At 46.6% G+C, this 22,957-nt stretch overlaps 1 protein-coding gene across 3 annotated transcripts in view; it reads right to left on the minus strand.

Moving 5' to 3' along the window:
- The window catches only part of Fam163a (family with sequence similarity 163, member A), a 77,411-nt gene extending 54,971 nt beyond the window's left edge, over nucleotides 1-22,440 (minus strand). For all 3 annotated transcript variants that reach the window (NM_001109072.2, XM_087581372.1, NM_001443886.1), the window contains 1 exon segment: nucleotides 22,254-22,440. The gene's annotated coding sequence lies outside the window, so the exon portion shown is untranslated.
- Nucleotides 22,441-22,957: the final 517 nt, after the last annotated feature.

Consider the following 22,957-nt stretch of genomic DNA (forward strand, 5'->3'; position numbering starts at 1 on the left):
TGAATGGGTCTCCCTGGCCTCCAGCCTCCCTTCTGGTTTAGAAAGAAAACCAGAGAATGAGTGATCAGAGAATGATAGAGCAGGGCACCCAGAATCCTCCTCAGTCTTCTACACACACATGTCCATACATGTATACACTGTGTAGAAAACATACACACACGCTTGATGCCAGTACTCTCTTCAAAAGTGGTTCCCCTATATGCGCTGAAGATGATACTGGTACCTGATCCTAAACCACTTGGTTACCTTTGGCTCCTCTCACGTATATATCAGACCTAGGTGTAAATAGACTTGTTTCCTTTGCTAAGCTGTTTCGTTCTTGTGGTCCCAGCTAAGAGCTACAGAGGCTAGAGGAAACATTGTGTTTTCCTTCCCTACACTCCAAACTCCTGGACGATTAAGTACTTGAAGTATTTCTGTTGTGTTCCCCACAGTAGTCTGGGTCCAATGGCTTCCCTCCTGCTCTGAGCTGGGGAGAGGTGTATATGAGCCCTTACTGTGCGCAGCCAAGAAGATGCCTAAAGAAAGAGGAGGTGAACAAAGCTTCTCTCCATTTCTGCTCGCTGACCCAATAACCAGTGTTGAGCGTTCCTGGAGCTGACAGCACACACATGGAGAAAAACAGCTCTTCATCTGAGCCAGGGGAAGCCTGTCAGTTTGATATATCACAGGCAAAGGCAAAGAAAGCATTTCTCTCACAAGTGGTCCGGGAGGCTTCTATGTTTGGGATTCCTTTCTCTGTGTCCTCAGACCATAAGTGATTCAGGCAAACATTGGGGACCCAGCAGAGCCAACAGGAACAGCAGACATCAAGTTCAGTGCCTAGGACGCTCAACCAGGCCAGCACCTCTCCTCCCCTAAACCGCACCGGGATTGATAGACCCACATACCCAGCAGGATCCCAGCTCTCTGAGCCCCAGTGAAGTGGCTCTCCTGATGTTTACTCTACTGTGGGCATACACTTGAATATCTTGGCTGGGAAACGGGGCTGCAGAGCGCTTACGGCATTCATTCGTAACGTCTCCTTCTGAGATGGGTTTCTAACGTGATTATTTCTCTCTGCCTTGATTTGATTACATGACCTTTTAGAATTTTCTTTCTTTTGTTCATTCATTCGTCCACCCATTGAACAAAGAGCATCTGGCATCTACTTCCTGCCGGGAACCTTCTAAGCCAAAATCAATAGAATGTTCCTCTCAAGCTTTAAAATTCCCTGCGTGTAACCGCAGCCTGTTAAAAAGGGAAGCAGAGGGGTGGTCTGAATTTGAAATTAGCCATCCTAAAATTTAACCTCTGCTGTTTGCTAGTCATTCATTCTCTCTAAATTCCAGTTTCAGGAGCTTTAAAATGGGAAGAATTTCCTCACAGAATTGTTATGACTTAAAAGGGGAAGTGTATGTATAAAACACTTTGTACCTCATGCCTAAAACACACAGACACAGACACAGACACACACACACACACACACACACAGAGAGAGAGAGAGAGAGAGAGAGAGAGAGAGAGAGAGAGAGAGAGAGAAAGCGCCAAACGCCAAATCCTTCAACATTCTCATCTCTTACTACCTTACAGCCCTGGCTGACTCTGTCATTGAAGTTCATGTCCCTTCTTAGGACAGTGTTCTTGTGGTGTTCATCTTCTTCGAGAATGAGATCTGTGTCAAGGTCAGCTACAGTGCTTGTGGGAGAATGGATTTGTGCAGTCCAGTTAATAAATAAACACGCAGACATCAAGGCTGCCGGCTGTCAGCGTAACGAGACTTTATGTTTTCCTGACTCCTGTCATCTTCGGGACTGGAAGCACTTAATGAATTAGTCTCGCTTGCAGTCCTCCTGGGCAGAAATACTGCTGTGTCAACAACGTGCAGTCACAGTAACCAGCCAGAGGTCAAGTGCTTCTCTGCACTGTGCCAAGCAGATATCCTAGAGCGGCTTTGTTAGGGTGGGGGTGGGGCGTCCATCATAATATACCAACTGTGTGTTTGAGAATTCAGATGATAAAAGTCAAAAGATTAGGTCTAAAATCCCTTAGCAATCTGCTCACACGGAGATAAGTACGGCCGCTATTTTATTCCTGTCCACACAGATGCACCACACCTACTCTCAACGCAGACTATACCCTGTACCCGATGTTTTAAAATTTAACAACATATCATGTTAACTCAGTTTCTACATCATTTTAAGTGGTGGCTAGCTTACTATAGAAGCCTTCTTAAGCATTTCAGCTGATACTCGCATGGTTTAGATTTGGCTTGGATATATCCCTAAAGGATTCACGTACTAGAATTTTGACCCTGAGGGTGGGAATGTCAGAAGCTAAGAACTTGGGGGGGGGGTAGCAGGAAGTAATTTTGGTCATTGAGGGATCTGCCCTCTCAAAAGAATTGAAGGGTAGGCATGATAGCACATATGCTAAGCCCAGACCCTGGAAAGTAGAGGCAGGAGAATAAGGATTTGAAAGTCATCCTCAGTTACATAGCAGGTTCAAGGCCAGCCTGGGCTATGTAAGACCGAAGGATCAAAACCTAAAGGGAGCTGAAGTAGTTTTGTGAGACCCTGGTTTATTTACAAAGGAGGTTTTTACTGTGAGTAACTGCGTTTGGGGATGTAGCTCAGCAGGTAGGATGCTTGCCTAGCTTGAATAAAGAAAGCCCTAGTTTTAATCCCCAGTGATTAACTGAATGTGGTAGTGTGCCACTATGATCCACCAGCAAAGTAGAAAGGACAGAAGAGCAGAAGCTCAAGGACGTCTTCTGCTACATGACACTCTTAGAGTCACTCTGAGCTACATGAGAACCCCACCCCCCACCCCCACCCCCCACCCCCCCACCCCCCCACCCCCGTCTCAAAGCAAAATAACAAACGTGACTGTGTTGGTTAATTCTGATGGTTAGCCTGACAGGGTCTAAAGTGACCAGAGACAAGTCCCCGTGCTTGCCCTGTCTGTGAGGAATTAACTACATCAGGTTAATTGAGGAGGGCAGACCCACCCTAAACGTGGGCAGCACCATTCCATGGCCGGGTGTCCTAGACTACAAGAAAGAAGAATGCTAACAGGACATTACACTGCTCTCAGCTTCCTACTGTGACCAGCTGCCTCCACTTCCTGCTACCATGCCTTCCCTGCCCTGATGGACTGCACCCTCAAACTGTGAGCCAAAAGAAACCTTCCTCCTTTAAGTCGCTTTCCTCAGGCATTTTGTCATAGCAACAAGAGCACTGATACAGTGGCCCGCTTAGGGTCTCTCTCTGGCTTTCTGTCTTGGCATGTAACTTCCCCTTTTTGCATGTTTTCCAGCCATGTTATCAGGCAATAGAGGGAGGGGGCCCTCATCACAGGCAGCTTCACGATGCTTAGATAGTTAAACCTCTTTGCACAAGCACCCAGCCTTAGGCGTTTTGTTACAGCATGGAAAATGGACTAACTTGAGATTGCTTTAAGCATGTGTATGGGCTTGGGTTCCCCCCTTTTGGATTTAGGGAGCAGCAGGAGAGAGGGTACGAGGCACGGAAGAACATGGCAGGTTTGCAGAAGTAAATTGTAAAAGTATTTTTTATTTTCCTGATGCAACTGTCATCTCCAAGGCTTACTGCCTCTGTCTGCTAACCTAGGCCTAGTCCTGGAAGCTTCTAACCTCCTATAATCTAATCTAGGCCCAGGATGTTTTCAGCCTCTGAGACTTTTGCTTTCTTTTTTCTTTCTTTTCTTTTCTTTTTTTTTTTTTTGTGGTTCTTTTTTTCGGAGCTGGGGACCGAACCCAGGGCCTTGCGCTTCCTAGGCAAGCGCTCTACCACTGAGCTAAATCCCCAGCCCCGACTTTTGCTTTCTAAAGCCTTTCTGAACCCTGGCTGGCTTTCATCTCAGCTGTTCTTGCTCAAACTCCTCTCCAAGCTGACTGATTCAAACTGGTTTCTTTCCACTGCTCACTGAATTGCCATGCTTAGCCTCAAACTAACTCTGGCAATCTGTTATGATCTTCTGGCTCCTTCTCATTCTCTGGCCCACTCTGTCTTCACCTGTGTCTAGCTTGTTCTCTCTTCAACCTGTCCCTGTAAAACCCTCCTGGTAAAACTGCCTCTGAATTCCACAAACCGACTGAACAGAACTGACTAGAACTCAGAGACAGAGTATGCCTCTGTTTCCTGAGTGCTGGGATTAAAGGTGTGTATCACTGCATCTGGACCTAAGCTTTTCTTTTCCTGAAACTTGCTCTGTACCAGGCTGGCCTTGAACTCTGAGATGTTTGCCTCTGTCTCCTAGGATTAAAGACATGTCTGTAATTGAAAGTCTTTGGATGCGATCTCTTGCCAGAATTAAAATTCTGCTACAGTAAATGATGCTTGGTGTGCCAGGAGTGGAGTGGGGACCATTGTAGCAAGGCTATAAGAGAGGTTATACAGAACCTGAGAGAGACTGTGCAGTTAGACAATGTAAGGAGCCCCTGGTACTGGAACTCCTGCCCCTCTCATCTGCCCCCACTGTCACCGGCTGAGAGCTGTCCCTGAAGTCCCATATGCTACCTCCACTGTCCTGATCTCGCTCTTGGCAACGTTTCCAGTCTGCTCTCCTTGTCCTGGTGTTATGCCTCTGGATACATCCTCTGAGTCTTTGCACGGCTGTGCTGGGTCTGGCATGCCCACTCACTAGGTTAAATGGGGCTTCTCTGGTTCTTCTCTCCCCTCAGGCTGGATTAGTGCCTCCTCCTTGGACTTCAATACCTCATGCTATTAGAATCCTGGTCCCTCTATTCTGTGGGGCCTTTTGTGTCCATCTCTCTTCTAGTTCTTGGGTTAGTGTCTTACATACTATGCACACAGTGGGTTCTCATAATGAGTGCTTAATCAGCATTGCAAAAAAGTAAAGGTGACTCTAGAGCTTTTCCTGAGAACTCTTGGGCGTGACCAAAATGCACGAGTCATAAAAGCAAACAAGGCAGATCTCAAACCTTTCTCAGTCTCGGTAATCCTCTGTGTTGTTGCTCTTCATCCCTTGCCCACACTGTGGTAACCATTGCTCCACTGGCTGCCACTCAGATAGATGACATTCTACACACATTAATCTGTGGCTGGGTTCAGCCAACAAAATGCTTACTATACAAGTGTGAAGCTGTCTTCTATCCCCACAACCCACATAAAAGAGTCAGGCAGGATATCACGTGTTGGAGGTGGAGACAGGAGGATCCTTGGAGTACACTGTCCAGCCAGCCTTGCCTACTTGGCAAGCTCCTATCTCAGAAACAAGAGGGATGGCACCTGAAGGACATTCAAGGTTGTCCTCTGGCTTCTACATATAATGTGCACACATATGCATGCACAGCCACATGCATACATGTACATAAACATACAACCACCCATTCTGTGTCAATTACTTTCCTATTACACAGCCATCTGGATTACTTTTAGAATACCACAGTCTATAATGTAGCCTTTGTGTATCTAGTCAGTCTCATTTTGTGCTGCCCCGCCCTTTCTTTTTAGACAGGGTCTTATGTCACTAAAGCTGGTCTCAAACTCTATGTAGCCAAGGATGACCCTGAACTCCTAATCTATCTGCCTTTACCTTCCAAATGCTACTAGTCAGACATATGCCACCACATGCAGTGTATGTGGTCCTAGGTCAAACTCAGGTCTTGTGCATGCTAGACAAGTTTTCTACCAGCTGGCCCTGTGTACCGTCCACACCCACTACGGTTTTCTGTCCCAGCCACGATCTTTCATTCCGATCTTCACATAGCTGACGCCTTTTATTCCCTTGGGAATACCTCACTCGCCAAGTAACTGGCTCTTTTCCCTCCCTCCTCCAGTCTCTGCTTCAAGGTTACGTCATCTGCGAGGCCATTCGTCATGGTCATGGTACCTGTTTGCTCCATCACAGCATCTTCATGCTAAGTCATTGTTTTTATTTTCAGATTATGTTTGATCATTTCTATTCTCTTAACTAATGCAAACTGCTCTGCTCAGGCTGGGAGAAGGTAACTGCTGGACCAGGTATCACCCCTAATTGCTGGACTTTGGGGAGGTTCTGGGTATCTTAAGTTTGGAAGTGAGGACTCAGGGAACTCTAGGAACCAGTCTTCTGTCACCTAAGAAGAAAGTACCTAGGAACCTTCTCTACGTGCATGACCCTACCTGCTTACGGTCAGGCCTGGGTGGATGGACAGAGGCCAGGAAAGGAGGAAAGAGTGGGACCTAGTGTATGTGTGTGGCTAGAGAAGTGAGAGCCTGTCACACTTACACTCATGGACTACACACAGAGCTGTGAAGTTTGGTAGCAGAAGAGCAGGTATAAAGCTAAGACGAATGGTGTGGTGGGGCAACTCTAGATTTTTTTCTTTTCTGTTGTTTTCTCCTAAACTGTAAAAGGCCTTGTCCTGGCTTGTTCTGTGTCAACTCGACACAAGCTAGAATTATCAGAGAGGAGAGAGCCTCAGTCAGGAATGCCTCCAGGAGATCAAGCTCTAGGCAAGCCTGTAGGGCTTGATGTGAGAGGGCTCAGCCCATTGTGGTTGCTTGGTGGGCAGGGCTTCTATAAGAAAGCAGACTGAGCAAGCCACATTGAGCCAGCCACTAAGCTGCATCCTCCATGGCCTCTGCCTCAGCTCCTGCCTTCCGGTTCCTGCGTTGCTCCAGTTCCTGTCCTGACTTCCTTCAGTGACAGACTAGGGTGTGGAAGCATGAGCTGAACATACCCTCTCCTCCGTAAGTTCCTTTGGTCACAATTTTATCATAGTAATAACAACCCTAACTAAGACAGGTCTGTTTCCAAGAGACTGTATCTTTTCCTTTCAAATGCTGTAGTAAAATATCTTAAGTTAGATTTTTTTTAAATCTTCATTTATGGGACTGGAGAGATAGCTGAGTGGTTAAAAACATTGGCTGCTTTTGCAATAGAGCAGAGTTCTATTCCCAGCACCCACAGGTAGCTCACAGCTGTCTGTAACTCCTGTACTAGTAGATCTGGTATCCTCCACAGGGGACCAGGCACACTTGTGATGAACAGACATATGTACACCCAAGACAAAACATCCATCCACTTAAAGTAAAAAAAAAAAAAGACATAAAACTTCAAAAAAATTAATTTTTATTTGGAAATTCCAAAAAACCTTATTATTTGTCTTCTAGAAAGGAAACATTTGGGAAGCTGGTGGGGATTGAGGAAAGCCTGAAACCCAAATAACAAGCCTCTCTCCCCAGAGCACGTGGGCATGCTTTCTGAGCAAGGCTATGTTACAGAAGCACAGCGACTAGAAAGGTTCCAGAAGAGTTCTCCCCAATCCACTTTTCCAACATGGCTTCCCTGTCTACTTTTCCACCAAAGCTTCAGGAATTCAATAATCTTATCATCCAAGCCTCTGACTGTGAGTAGAGACGGCATGCTCCAAGGACCTCTGTTTGGCCACCCCGTGTCTGCAGAGGCAACCCTGAGTCCTGCTCAGTTGGTAAGGCTGGATACTAGAGAAGATGCTGGCTTTTAGCAGCTATGTTCCCTTGAGATGTTCTTGATACCTGTAGGAGTTGTTCACATGGATTTTCTGCCACTTCCCTGAACCTAACAGGCTCAAAACATAACTAACATCTTTCCCCCAAAGTATCAACTCTCATTTCTGTCAACACACCCATCATTGTTCAATTGTCCAGCCCTGAAACTTTGAGTCTACAATATGTCCATCCTCCTCAGGCACTGCTCCAAACCGTCACCTTGCTTCTCATCTCTCCTGTCACAGTACCCTCTTTCTTCTTAGCAAACAGCATCGACTCTATCCCAGGGGAGACAAACAGCATCAAGGGTTAACCTGAGCTTGCTGCCCTGTTCTTGGCCTAACTAGTCTTTCCCAGGATTGCCTGAAGCCTCATCCTCTTCACTTCCCCTATAAAGGCTCAAAGGGGACAGGAGAGATGGCTCAGTAGTTAAGAGCGCTAGCTGCTCTTCCAGAGGACCTGGGTTCAATTGCTAGCACCTACTTGGCTGATTACAACTCTCTGTAACTCCAGCTCCAACATCCTCACAGAGACATAAATACAGGGAAAACACCATGCACATAAAATTAATTAATTAATTAGCTAATTAATTAATTAAAAGGCTGAAAGGTTTTTCTGGCCAGCCAAGTGGCATTTGTGGTCTGGGTCTATCTCCAAATCTCCCCACAGTCTGCACTCCATTGACTGTTAGTTGCCTCTGCTTCTTCCTTTCGGGCTCTGTTCTTTCAGCTCATGAATATTATCAAGTTTCTGTCACTCTTAGAAACTGTTCTCTCACACACTGTTACTACCTCAATAATCTCTTTCTTAGGCGGAATAAAGACGCTTGAAGCCTCCACACCCCTGCGGCAGCTGTCTGCCCATACACAGTCGAACATCTCCCACATCTGTATCTGCCACCTCTCCCTCTCACAATGGGCTCGTTCTGGGATCCCCGAGATCTGGCTTCCAGCTCCGGCCTGCTCTTCTGAAAATTGCTTCTGCAGAAAGTCTTCAATGACCTCCCTGTGGTCTCTCCCAAACACTCTGAGATTGTCCAGTCACTCCTCCTCAAAACGTATCCCTAATTGTTCTCCTCAGCCTCTCCTGGCACTGTCTACGCTGATCCTACACACATTTTACTCATAGCCTGTTTGCTCCTGACTCCGCCGCCACACTCGTGAGCATGGGTCTCTCCCAGGTCCTTGCTCCACTATGTCTGCTTTGGGTACTTAGATGATCACGCCTCATCCTTGAGTTCTAGACTTGTAGCTCTCAAAACATTATATTCTTAGATCTCTCATAGGAATAAATGATCGATACAAATGGTTAAAAACTTGGTTTCTTTTCCAATGTAAAATCACTTTGTTTTTCTCCTCCTTCACTTACAAAGCCTCAGAAGCATGTGGGTCGTCCCTTCTCCATCCCCTCTCTAAAGTCCAATCACCGTGTTCTACACATTTTCTGAGCGTATGACTCAGGTTCACATAACTATAACAAAATGTGTGAAATTTACAAAGCAGCAGAGTTTATATTATAGGTCTGAGGCTTCCAGCCAATACCAGGGCGACCTATCATTTTGGGCTTCTGGTGGGGATATCAGAAGGCAATGGTGGGAAAGTTTTCTTTGTAGTTTATGGCAAAAAGCCAAGACGTAGAGAGACCACTGCCCCCAAATCCTCTTGAATGGTACATTCCTGACAACAAAAGGCCTTTGTGTTGCCCAACAGGCTGTGCAGAAGTGTAAGTAAAATCCTGTAGGTTACCAATTCCCAACAATGCTGGCTGAGAGACCAACCCTTTAGCACGTGGACAGAATATATTGTCTTCTCTTGGCTTCTGAAGTCGTGACTAGATAGCTGTAATCCACTTGTTTCTTTTATATACTATCGATACCCGACCCTGCCCATGAAGATATATAAGGCACCCACTGTTCTTTATTTTTCTAGATGTATCTATTTGGATTTTATAATTATAAGTTTTTTAAGGGCACGGATAATGTGTAGTACTCTAGAATCCTCCAATGTTCCCAAAACAGCATAAACTAGATACCCCCAAAAGATATGAGGCAGCAATGAAACCTATCTGCTAAGAGGCAGATTATATTTTGGGATGAAAGGTGCTCTCCACCTATCCTACTGCCATAGTTACAAGAGGTTCTGTGTGTTACGGCAACCTCAGCAAAGTCGGCGATGGTTTTCTGAGGACCCTGGGAAAGATACTCCACCAAGACGTTATCATGGGCTATGGTGTTACCATAAGGACTCAGATAATTTTGGTGCATCTTTTTGTTTGTTTATTTGAGACAGGGTCTCAGGTTGGCCTCAAACACAGAGATTTTACCTCTGCCCCCTGAGTGCTGGGGCTAAAGGTGTGCACCACCACGTCCAGCTCATCGTTAAAGACATTAAATTTGTGGGCAACTATCAGCCAAGTTTTATTTGGTCCCCAAATCTTGGGCCTATGGCCTATTTTATAACGGTTGTTTCATTTTGGAAACAAGATGGTTTAAATCTTGCACAGATCTATTCTGTTTTTCAGAATTAAAGTCAAGAGTGTTCTATTTCCATTATCTTGAGGCCCGGGCTATCTGTTATCTTTTGTTACACACCCTACCCAATCATTGAAATTTTCTCAGTAGGAATTTCAGCATCTTTCTCTCCCAACCCTAATCCTGGGAAACTTAACAGAGAGAAATGCTTTCCCCACCACCCTGGCTTCAGATGTCACTGTTTCCATGATGCCAATGGCTACCACTTACGTTCTCTCACCCACTACCATGGTCATAATTAGGATTAATTTCTCTGGAGCAGTCCTCTGGTCAGCCCACACCTGGACTTCCATTGCTGTCTCCTGACAATCATTCTGCCTCTGATCATAGTGACTGTGGCCACATCCACCCTACACAGTTCCTATAAGCAAACTCTTCTTTCTCTACTATGTGTTAGAGAGAGTCTTCTAACGTATCACCCAGGGGAGGTTGCCTCACTCCTCAGAAATGTAAAGTTCCACATCTCCTACAGGATCAAATGACAGTCCTTAGACTAGCAAGCAATGCACGACTCTGTCATCTACTCTCATATCTCTATAAGCAGGTATTTCACATTCTGACATGACTAGACTGCATATAGTTCCTGGCCTCCCTTGTCATCTACTCCCAGAGCCTCTCTCTGCCCAGAAAGCTTACTTTCCTGCCTATTTACAAATATATCTTAGGTTCCAGGTCACACACCAATGTCCCCTACCTGCCCCAGAAGCCTTCTTTGTCTAGGTATAGCTAGGGGCTCTTTCTTCTTGGTGTCCCGGAACTTTGCGAGGCAGCCATTGTAACATTTGCCTTGTTAGATTCATGGCATGAGGGTGGGAACCATTCCTATTTATTGAGGTGTCTTAGCCTCATGTGCAGGCCTGGCTCAAAGTTGCTTCAATAAACATTATGGAAGGAATAAAGGAATGTTTTCCAGAGACGGCCTGTCCTCTATTCATACGAGGTCCAAAGAGATTGAGCACTGGAATTAATTGAATCTCTTCTTACCCTGGCTCAGTGCCCTGCCCATATGATTAAATCTCCTAATAGCATCGGCCCTGGCTAAACAGCACATACAAATCCCTCAGCACTAAGCAGAAGAAAGGCTTCCAAGTGCTTAGAGAAAAAAAAAGAGCTTGGTGGTTCAGTGGTGTCTGAGTACTTCTGGGGTACTAAGTACCTGGGAGAATTAGTGAATATTTTAAATTAAAACCAATTATGTGCTCAGCACTGTGCTAGCCACTGACAGTGACCATGAAAGTGACAGTGACAGCTTACATTAGTTGGACATTTAATCAGTGTGAGCCACAATTCTAATGGGGTGGAGGTTTCATGGTTATCAATCTTGTCTTACAGATTGGGTACAGGCCCAATGTCACATAGCTAACACGAGCAACAAATCATTATTGTCTAGCTCACCCCTCCCCTCTTCACTGAGCCTTCCTCACACAGGCTCTAAAATAAACCTGTTCCTCAGTCTTGCCTCCTCTTCGGCTTTCTTCTATGCATCAGATGGCAGCACCACACAGAGACCTCACCTGCTCCTCCTTCTTAATACCCTGGGTTGAAGGATGTTCTTTGCCAAATTCTTCTGCCGATACAAGGAGAGGAGTCCCCATTCCTCCTGAGATCAGCTCCTCCATCAGAAATTCCACACAATCCACTCCCACCCATCTTTTAGGAATCTCTCACTGCAAATGACCCTGCTGTTAATAACCTCATTGTTAAATTGGATCCTTCACACTGGCTTTAAAAGCATTATGGGAAGAACACTAGGCATGAGGTTCACCTCGTGTGGAAGTCTGCGATCCACTCTGAGCTGGAGACTCTGGAGTGTGGTGTCAGATACGGTTCCCTTTTCTGTTTCATGTATGTGGATTTTTTTCATACAACATGTTGAAGAGACTACCCTTTGCCCATTGTATATTTGTGGTGGTTTTGGTGAAGATTAATTAAACATATACAAGTGGGTATATTTAGAAACTTAAATTCTGCTCTGATGGTTTATATGTCTGTCTTTCACTCCAAACTATTGTAATTGGTGCAGATTTGTAATATGTTGCAAGGGTAGGATTGTGGTGCCTTTGGCTTTGGGCTGCTGTGTATTAACTAATTAATTAATAACTAATTAATTAATTAATTCTGTGTGGTTTGGGGGATGTGCATAGCATGATACCTGTGTGGAAGTTGGAGGACAATATTTGGGAATTGGGTCTCTTCTTCTACCACATGGATCCCAGGTATCAAACTCAGAATGTCAGGCCCTGTAGCAAGTGCCTTCACCTAATGAACCATCTCACTGGTCTTTGTTTTTCTTTCTTTCTTTCTTTGTTTCTTTGTTTTGTTTCTTTCTTCCTTCTCTCCCTCCATTCTTCCCTCCCTCCCCCACCCTCCTCTCTCTCTCTTTCCCTCTCTCTCTCCCTTTCTTTTTCCAGAGAGAGAGAGAGAGAGAGAGTGTGTGTGTGTGTGTGTGTGTGTTTGTGTGTGCACGCACGTGAGTGTGTGTGTAGCCTTGGCTGTCCTGGAACTCACTCTGTAGATCAGACTGGTCTCTGACTCAGAGATCCACTTACCTCTGCCTCCTGAGTGCTGGGATTAAAAGTGTGCACCAATACTGTCTGGCTCCCTCTTTTGTATCTATAAACATGCCATTGGGATTTTAACAGGGAAAGAATGGAATAAAATTATCCCTATTCACAGAAGACATAGCATGCACAAAACCCCAAAGGCTCATAAAAAGTGTTAGAACTAACCAATGAATTCACCAAAGGCATTAATTATAAGATCAGCAAAATTGAATTGCATTTTAGCAATCTTAAGCCTTTCCAGTCTGTGAATAAGGGATAGCCTTCCGTTTGATTGTGCCTCCTTTGATCAACATTCTGTAGGTTTTAGTGTACAAAATGTCCCCCTTCCTTTGTTAACTTATTCTTGAACAGTGTGTGTGTGTGTGTGTGTGTGTGTGTGTGTGTGTGTGTGTGTGTGTGTGTGAATTGTAACTGTTGTCCTAATCAGATGGCCAGATAGCTGATGAATAGAGATGTACCTGGGGCTGGGGAGATGGGGAGAAGTACTAGTTACATGACCATGAAGAGCAGAGTTCAGATTCCCAGTATGCAGATAAAGGCACATCACAGAGGTTCAGGTCTACAGCTCTGGGTCTGTCAGGTTCAGAGAGACTGTCTTAGAAAATGTGGAGAGAGTAATAGGAGACATCTGGTAAAGACTTCTTGTCTGGACACATTCATACAGAGGTGATCATGTCTACATTCACATGTGCACTTCCCCATACACCCCCACACACACTCACACACTCTCTCACACTCACACACACTCACATAGACACACACTCTCACATACTCTCTCACACACACACTCACATACTCTCTCACACGCACAAACACACACACAAATACTCTAACACTTACACACTCACACACAATACACACACTCGCACAAATACACACACTCACATACTGTCTCTCATATACACAAACATTCTCACACACACACTCACACATACACACATAAACACTCACACACACATACACACACATACACACACACTCATATGGGGTGGGGGATGCATTATCAATTTTGTAACTTGTTCTCTAGTTCTAACATTTTTGTGACACTGGGAGGGTTTTCTTTATATGGGGACAACTTTACCCCTTTCTTTCCTTCTTCGATGCCTTTTCTTTCTTTTTCTTCCCTAAAGGCTCTGGCTAGGACTTATGCTGATATGTTGGGTATGTGTGCAGTGTGTGCTCGTGTGTGTGTGTGTGTGTGTGTGTGTGTGTGTGTGTATTCTCATGTGTGTGGGTCTCTTTGCCAGTGTGTAAGCCAGAGTCGCTGGCCCGAGGGCTTCCAAGGGTTCTCCTGGGCCTGCATCCCATCTTGCCGTGGGAGTGTTAGTATCACACACTCATCATCTCATCCAGCTTCATGTGCTCTGTGCATCTGAACTCAGGGCCTCACATCTGCACAGCAATACTTTACCCACAGAGTCATCTCCCAGCCCCAGAATGATCCTTTAAGATTAGAAGTTCTGATTGTGTCACAGCATGACAGATTTTCTGCTACTAGGACAAATACCTGAGAAGGTCAGCTTTTAAAGGGAGGAAAAGTTCATTTGAGCTCTTGGACCATCTACAGGGAAGCTATCTATGTCAGCCGAGCAGCTCACCCCATCGGTAGCCAGGAAGCGGAGAGCAGGGAGAGCAGGGAGCAGGGAGAGCAGGAGTAGGGAGGGGAGCAGGAGCAGGAGGAGGAGCAGGAGCAGGAGCAGGAGCAGGAGGAGCAGGAGGAGGAGCAGGAGCAGGGTGGGGAGCAGGAGCAGGAGGAGGAGCAGGAATGGGAGTAGAAGAGGAAGGGGGTGGGCGGGGGATGGGAGCAGGAGCAGGAGGAGAGGGATGCAGGGGAGGAAGGCCGGGCTGGGGGAGGACCGGCTCTAGCAGGCTTTCTCCTTTTTCCTGTCTTGTTCCATCTGAGGCCCCTGGCCTATGGGATGGTGTTGCCCGTATTCATGGTGGATCTTCTTGCCCTTGATTAAGATTCTCTGGAAATGGCCTCCTCCCAGCTCCTTGACTGGGCTTTGCTAATCCCTAGGCGCTTCTCAGTATGGTAAAATTGATCATCAGTGTCAACTGCTGTCTAGTGTGCAGAGCCACTCATCGACATCCTTACCGTGACTAAGACCGTGTCCTGACATCTGCTTGTCTCAGTCTCCATACTCTACATCCACTGGTTTTTAGAACCTCAGATGCTATTGTTTTCCCTAAGGATGGCCTTTGGCTCCTTCCTGGAATGTCCTTGTCCGTCTTCTGAGCTCTTCTCCCTACTAAACTCCTCCCCTCCTCCCAGATATACTATTAATATCCAACTCTTGTGATACCATGTGGCATCCTATAGCTTTAATCACAGCATCTCTTTGTTTCTTTAGTGATCAGTTTGTTTCTCCTGAACAACTTCAAGCTTCCTGAGAATTGGGACATTGGCTGTTTTCCTTCCTTCTCAACAGTGCATCCTGGGGACACTTGACCAATACTTGCATGTGTCTTGACAATGCGATGCTCACTTTCCCATCCCATCCCATATGGCTTCTGGTCTCTTTCTTTGCTGAAATTGTCCTTGCTAAAACCGTCCACAACCTTCAGATGCCAACACTTCCTTGGAGTCCTGGTGTCCTACCAGGCAGTGTGAGGGTTTCCTGCATTAAAATAGAACGTGGGTAGTCCCCCCTCCCAATTTATAGGAAAAGAGTGGGCTGTCGAATATTTTTAGCCTAATGTTTTTGTTTCCCAAGTTTTCTTGACAGTCGGTACCTATAGTAGAATCTAGCACAAGATGTCCTCCTACATAGCTCCAAATTCCGTTTTCAGCAATTGTAATCTATGAATATTTCATAGTCATTCTCCAAAAAGAACCACGATTTTGCTGGGTTTCATTATATGAACAAAATTTGAGCCCCACTGGTCGGGTCCACAGGAATATTTTTGGTCCTCTAATTTGTCTCTTTGCAGTGTCTGTTCTGTTTATCATGTTTGTATTCATCTTTAGAAACGAGTACTTACTAAGCACATATTATCTCTTCAGGCAGCCTTTTGTCCCCGATTCCACTGTGGCATTTAACACCCTGTGATCTCGTCCATGCACTGCGTGCCCCTGGATGGCACAGCAACAATGGCCAACTCCATCCCCTCTTTCTCTCCCCCGAGATCAGACACCACTCGTGTCCCATACAAAAGCCATCTTGTTGATGTCTGAGTAAAGAAATGAAGAAATGAAGACAATCTTTGTCCTGTCCCTGTGCCCGTGTCCCCACTGAAGGATCCTCTGAGACACAGCAACCAGGGACAACAGAAATGGTGGTCTTCACTATATGATATATAAAATACCATCTGCTGTTGTTTTTTTTTTCAAGTAAAGCCAATATGATAGTCTTACTGGTCAGGAGACTTCACTTGTGATATCTGTAAGGCATCACCAAGACATACTGCTTTAAATGCACATACACGTGTGCGTGTTTATAGTGATTATAGGGATATAAATAGTTACCCTCTATAAGTAATTTTAAAGCCATAAGCTGCAGATAGGACTTGGTAGTGGAGCAATTTCCTAGCAAATGAGCAACCCTGAGCACCAATGGAAAGAGAGAAGGAGGGGGGAGAGGGGGAAGAGGAGAGGAAAAGAGGAGAAGAGGGAGTAGAGAAAAAGTAGAGAAGGAAAAGAAATAGGCCCTGTATTTATGCTTGTGGCAGAAGCTAGATAAATAATGAGATTATATTCATATTTCTTTACTTCATATTGTAACCCTGTGCCTTGCCCAACTACTCCCTTGGCTTTGCCCTTTCTCCTGGGTCAATCAAAATCACTTTATCAACTAGGTCTACTTCAAGGGTCACTTCCAAAGGACCTTATAAAATCCATCAGTTACTTGGCCAACCTCTAATCCACTTAGTGCTTTTGCCCCTGACAGCATGTCACTGGTTTCTCTACTTAACATATCTGATGTGAATGGTCCTTTCCCATACTGCATTGCAGGTATCAAGATTCCAGGGACCACACCTTGTTTGGCTCTGATTTCCCAGAGCCTTGGCCAATACGAGTCTTCTTAATTCAAGTGAGTGGAACGGACCATTCACTACCAGTTTGCTATGTAAGCCTTTTCTACTTTTTAAAATTAGTGGGCTTTCCTTTCCAGCTTTCCCCTTGGTGGCTGGATTCTAGCAGCATTGGCTGAGAGCCCAGGACAGCGTCTTGCTCCCACCTCTGTAGGCAACCGGAGGACATCAAAAAAGCAATCGCCTAGTGTGCTCCAGAATTTATTTGGGGAAAAACTCAAGCTCTCTCTTTCTGAAGTGGAGGTCAGAGGCAAGTGCTCACCGATGAGCTACAGGAAAGCAAGGCTCTTAGAGGCCTTGGGTTGTTTCTTCTAAATATCACACTGGCTCCAGGCCTAGACCTGAGGCCTGAGGGATACCCCTGCTGAACGTTCTCCTTGGTACAGACACAGATTCCCATACCACTAGTATCTGAACCAATGACAATCACCTTTCTCTGAGGGATGTCACAGGCTGTCTCAGCCCTATCCTTTTATGTGCACCGGGATAGAAGAGAGATGGGAATCTGACCAAGAGTACAGATAACTTGGTCCTCGCCCTGCAATGTGTGCAAACTTAGGCATATTGTATTGATTCTAACCATCAAAGCATACGACTCCCAATCATATCTGGTCATAATCCAAAGAAGGTCTATATGTGCCCAGGTGATGCTGGCATATCTGACTTGGAAGGTACTGTACAAGAGAATAAGAGGTCTGTGAGGAGGCAGAAGAAAGGCTTGTTGCTTCATGGAAAAGAATCTGAACTCTCATACGACCAGGTTCAAGAGGGCAAATAACACAGGGTAAGCAGAGGGCTTCACAGAGTGTCTGGGACTTAGTCTCCAGCAAAAGCTGGAGAGCCCATCTCGTGACTGGAAGAGAGTCTGCTATTCATAGCCTGTCCTGCCTGAAGAGGGGAGGGCTGTATCTAATAGCCACCCCCGCTGTTTCTGTACCCATTACTTCCAGGCTGGGGTGTGTGTGTGTGTGTGTGTGTGTGTGTGTGTGTGTGTGTGTGTGTCAGGGGTTGGGGGATGGACAGGAATTCTTAGGGGCAAGGAAGTAAACAGGGCATCTTCACCAATGTAAGCAATGGGACAGCTCAGGAGACTGCTTAACTCAGTAAAAACTCCCGTGCCCAAATACTCTGAGGGCAACATAACCCTAGACTCCAGAATGATTTTCTTGTTCTTTTAATTTTAAGTTGCTCATTAATATGGTTGGGTGAGTGTATGCCGCATGTGTACAGGTGTCAGAAGAAGGGAATTGGATACCCTGGTGCCAGAGTTACCGGCGAGGTGCTGCATGGGTGCTGGGAACTAAACGCTGAGCCTTGGAAGAGCAGCAAGTGCTCTTAACTACCGAGCCTTCTGGGCAGCTCAACCCCAGAATAATTTTCAAACCTGTTGTAGTTGTTTTGAATAAGAATGGCTCCCATAGGTTCACATATTTGAATGCTTAGCGAGTGGCACTGTTTAAAAGGGTTAGTAGGTATGGACTTGTTAGAGGAAATGTGTCTCTGAGAGTGGGCTTTGAGGTTTCAAAAGCCAAGACAAGTCCAATAGTTCTCTCTTCCTGGTGACTGTGGATCTAGATGTAGAACTCTCACCTCCTTCTCCAGCACCATGTCTGCCTGCGTGGTACCATCCAGTAATGGATTAAAGCCTCTGAAACTGTTAAGCCTGCCCCAATTAAACACTCTCTTTTCAAAAGATCTGCCATGGTCACGGTATCCCTTCACAGCATCAGTAGAACACTGATGAAGAGACTTGCTCTTTTAAACACGCCCCCTACATCCCATCTCCGGTCCACACGCAACCCTCAGACTCAGAACCCACATATCTCCTGATGTCACCACATCCCTCATGGTCCATTACCAAGGGTTGCTGTCCACCCCTTGTGCTGTAATAACAGTGAGACCATGAGAAGAAAGATGGCTCTGCTTGCTCAAGTTGTTTCCAAGGCTGGATGAGCATGTCTTGTCTACCCAGCTCAGACAGCCTCCCATCCAAACACATCTCTTGTTCCCTGCTTTCTAAGCACAACCCCGAATTTCAAAGGAGTTCTGGATGGCCCTGTGCCCTTTGACTTTCTTCCAAAGGAATCTTCTTGGGCAGCACAAAGTGGGAAGAATCACCAACACTTCAGCTGAAGGAGTGCTTGAGAGAACATGGCAGGCACAGGGCAGGGAAAGAGGTTTTTGGTTTATTTGTTTTGTTTTTTTAAATTTCACATAGTTCAAAATTCAAAAGAAACAAAGTTTCTTTTTCTTGTATTTTTTTTAATTGTTCTCATGAGTCCTGGGAACAATAGATATTGTTAGACTCTGTGTCTATCTTTAACTTTCTCTTTTATAACATAGTATAACTTTCTATACATCTTATGTTCTCCTTGGAAAACACTCCCATCAGTTATATGGGAGACTTCCCAGTTTTCCTGTAGATGAGTAGGGTAGTATTTGGCTGTTTGGAAGCAAGTTGAAATACTCAACAAATTTCCTTTTGATGAACACATAGGCTTTCCTTTCATACTTCAAATAATGCTGGGATATATACTCACGCCTTTGTGTTCGTGCCAATATAGCAAGGAACAAGTTAAATCCCTAAAAATGAAATCAGAGGGCAGATGGGCCAGGAATTTCTAATCTGGATGAATGTGGTGGTTTGAATATGCTTGGTCCAGTGAGTGACACTATTTGAAGATATGGCCTTGTTGGAGTAGGTGTGTCACTATGGTCGTGGGCTTTAAGACCCTCATCCTAGCTGCCTGAAAGCCAGTCTTCTCCTGGCTGCCTTCAGAACCAGAGGTGGATCTCTCAGCTCCCCCTGCACCATGGTTGCCTGGATGCTGCCATGATTCTGCCTTGATAATAATGAATGAACCTCTGAACCTGTAAGTCAGCCCCAATTAAATGTTGTCCTTTATAAGAGAGTTGTCTTGGTTATGGTATCTGTTCACAGCAGTAAAACCCTAACCAAAGAGAGAGAGAGAGAGAGAGAGAGAGAGAGAGAGAGAGAGAGAGAGAGAGAGAGACAGCCTGTTAACTAAAATGGAGATGTGTACATGTATGTGTGTGTGTGGGGGGGGGGTCTATGTTACTGTAATTTGCATTTTGCATATTAAAGCCAGTGAACAGCATCTGTTGTTTTGTTTTGTTTTTCTAAACCCAGCACTTTCCCTGAAGTCTAATGGAATCACAAACATCTGCTTGAGAAAAACAGTGCTTACTCATAATGGTTCTAGATTTGGGGCACCACAGGGAGTTAGTTCCTATGGAGAGAAAGTAAGTTTCTACAGAAAGAAGGTAAGTAAAGTCCTGTGGCAGGATGACGGTATTGGAATCTGGGAGACTGGGCTTCAGGCACAGCTCTGCCATTTACCAGCTCCATGATCTTCGCAAATTATTTTACGCCTTCCAAATTCGGTCTCCTCGCATTAAAAATGGAAGTAATATTGATTTTGCAGTGCCTTGCATCTGGCACACAGAAGACACTTAATAATGGTACTTAAACAGTAGCGGCTTTCCTGGGAGTTAATAACCACCAAGTCAGAGTTAGCCCCTGGATGCTTTTCCCAATGGATATTCACTGTCTAGCCAGGATCAAACGGCCTTTTTCCCCCCTTAAGTGACCAACTAGAGCATTCCCAGCTCCTATTCTGAGCCTCTCAGCCTCTTCCACAGTCTGAAGTAGATCACTCAACTGACTGAGGGCCTCTGAGTGAAGGCTAGCCACTTGTCCCTCGGCAGGCTTTCCTTGGTGCCAGAGGGTGTTTGTACACAAAGGGACCAGGACAATGCTCCTTTTCAATTACAGCTGGGCAGGCGAGAGATAACACAGACTCCTCTGACAACATGCCAGGGACCACGCATGCCCGCAATGCCGGCCTTTTCAGGATGTTATTTCTCAGGTCACCAAAGGCAAAGCTCTAGTTTTGGCATCAATGCCCACAGTCAGCCAAGGTTTCTATTTGCACCAATAACCCTCTCCTCAGAGGACTCAGAAGTTTTCCATTCAGGCAGACAGCACCTCCTGGCATTCCCTAGGACGATGGAAATTATGAGCATATTCCTGGAGTGAACAGGGAACTGAGAGGGGTGCAGCTATGGCTTTGCCCAATGCACATCAGAACCATCAGGAACCCACACTTGGTTTCTCTGTGGAGACTGACAAGATTTGTCTCTGTACACCACCTTAGCTTCTCTCTCGCAATGGGAGCTGGGAGAGGAAGCTGGAGAATTAGAAGTTATCAATCAGAGTGTGCCTTTGTTCCTTCTTTCCTTTGGTTCACCTCTGGCCGGTCTGAAAGGGACAGGATCAAAACCTCTGTGGCTTCCAAAACTTCCCTAGTAGTGGAAGGGGCTGCTTCTTTTCTCAGAAGACTGCAAAGCCCAGGGGATCTTTAGGGAAGCGAATGTGTGGTATCTCGTCTCCCATCAATGTTTCCTCCTATTGTGTCTGGGATTGTCTCTCTTGGGACTGGCTCTAACACAGGCAAGGCCCAGAGATCCCACTGCACACATCAATCCCTGCCTGTTAGATGGCTGCCTCCCTGGAATCCACCCCTCAGCATACTTGAAAGAACCCCAGTTCCTGTTCTCCTACAGTCAGGCCAATAACGTGGTCCTGAACTGTGGTCTGCTGTCCTCACAGACTGGGAAAACTAGAGAATGTGTCTGGATAGGTTACCTGCCACATCAGTCTTGTTAAGAAGCACAAAGGTCCAGGGCCCCACAGGTCCATGGAGAGAAAAGGAGGGTCCTGGAGAGACCAAACACCAAAACAAACAAACAACGCCCTCCCCCCTCCCCAATCAAAATCAAAGGGGATGAATAGCCCCGGGGAGCTGAGAGTTCTTCAGTCTTCTTCCTGCTCTTCTTTGCCTTCTGGGTCTCAGAGCTCTTAGGACACCACCCTTCTAGGGAGTCTTGTGAAGCACCAACATTTAGCAGTAAATCTCGGGATGACCAGAACCTGGCAGCAGTCTCCAAGACTTTGTCCCTTCATCCCTAGCCTCTATTTGGGTCAAGCCTTGATGCAGCTAGACAGCCGAAGCTTCTTTATGGCTGATACAGGGTGTAGGATGCAGGTACAAGAGATGGGCCCCAGGGTTCAGAAGCAAGCAGGCAATGGACCTTACCAGGGCCGGAACTCTTAACAGCCAGGAACCTCCGGCTGACCTGGACCCGGAGTCGCTGGCCAAGACAACTGTCCCCGAACTCCCTCCGTTTGTTGTGCCCACACATCCCACCCATTGAAGCACTTCTGCCCTCATTATTTCGTAAAACTTCAGGAAAATCCCTAGGAAACCCGTTGGAACCTGGAGGCATCACCCGACGGCTGCCAATGAGCAGGGCAGCACCCTCCAACCCCTGTACCCACCACTGCCTAAGAGATCCCGGGAAACATCCCGCGAATGGTCTCCTGAGTCCCAGAGGGTCGCCAGCCCCATGACTCAGCCTCCACATCCCCATGAAAGCAGGCGGGAGCCGGAGAAAGTGGTGCGGGGTTGATCGGCGGCGGGGACCGGTGGAAGCGAGGGGCTCCAGGGGCCGGCAGCCGCCCGCCTCCCGCCAGCATCTCTGAGAGCTCGGGCTGCGGAGCTAAGACGCGGAGCCGGGTTAAGGCGGGGTGCTCTGCACAAGGCGGCGCCCGGGCGCGCTTACCTAGGTGTTCAGGCGCCCCCGACAGCGCTCTGGCGCCAGGCTCATCCACACACCGAGGCCAGAGATCTGTCTGCTGTTCTGCGCGCCGACCCACTATCTCTGCGTTGGAAAATGCCTCCTAGGTCCCCCAGTCTGGGCTGCTCCGCTCCGCCGTGGCTCCCGCGCAGCGCTGCCCTGGACTCTGCGCGCCTTCCTCCCAGCGCCGGTGGCCGGGCCGGCCCACGTGAGGCTGCTCTGCCCGCCCAGGCTCTGAGAGTGCTGGCTGGGTACCCAACCCTGAACCTCCTGGCCTCCTGGCCGAGGATGGGGGAAGGTGATAGGAGCTGGAGGGAGTCCTGCGGGAATCCCCAACTCGCAAGGAGGATTGCTTTTAGTGGTGTAATGGGTCTGCCGGAGGGGTGGTTCAGAAAAATCTCAGGGCTCCCTAGGGATGACTCAGTAGTGAGGGGACTTGGAGAGCTGCAGATGGGGTCCAGTATGGAAAATCTCCAAAGAAGAGTTTTGGCGCCAGAGTGTGTCATGTGCCACTGAAGGGGGATCGCCTCGACAGCTACCTTAAAGGCATATCTAGGCTTGGGAGTTTAGTGACACCCAATGTCCCTCGTGGAGGGGACAGAATTAGAGTATATGCCTGTGATGTCAGACCTGTCAGGAAAGAGACCAGAGGAACATTAGTGATGCTAGGGCTTTCTTAACAGATGTCT

The sequence above is a fragment of the Rattus norvegicus genome, chromosome 13 (genome assembly GCF_021556685.1).
Source record: "Rattus norvegicus strain SHRSP/BbbUtx chromosome 13, alternate assembly SHRSP_T2T, whole genome shotgun sequence".
In the NCBI taxonomy this organism is placed as follows: Eukaryota; Metazoa; Chordata; class Mammalia; order Rodentia; family Muridae; genus Rattus; species Rattus norvegicus.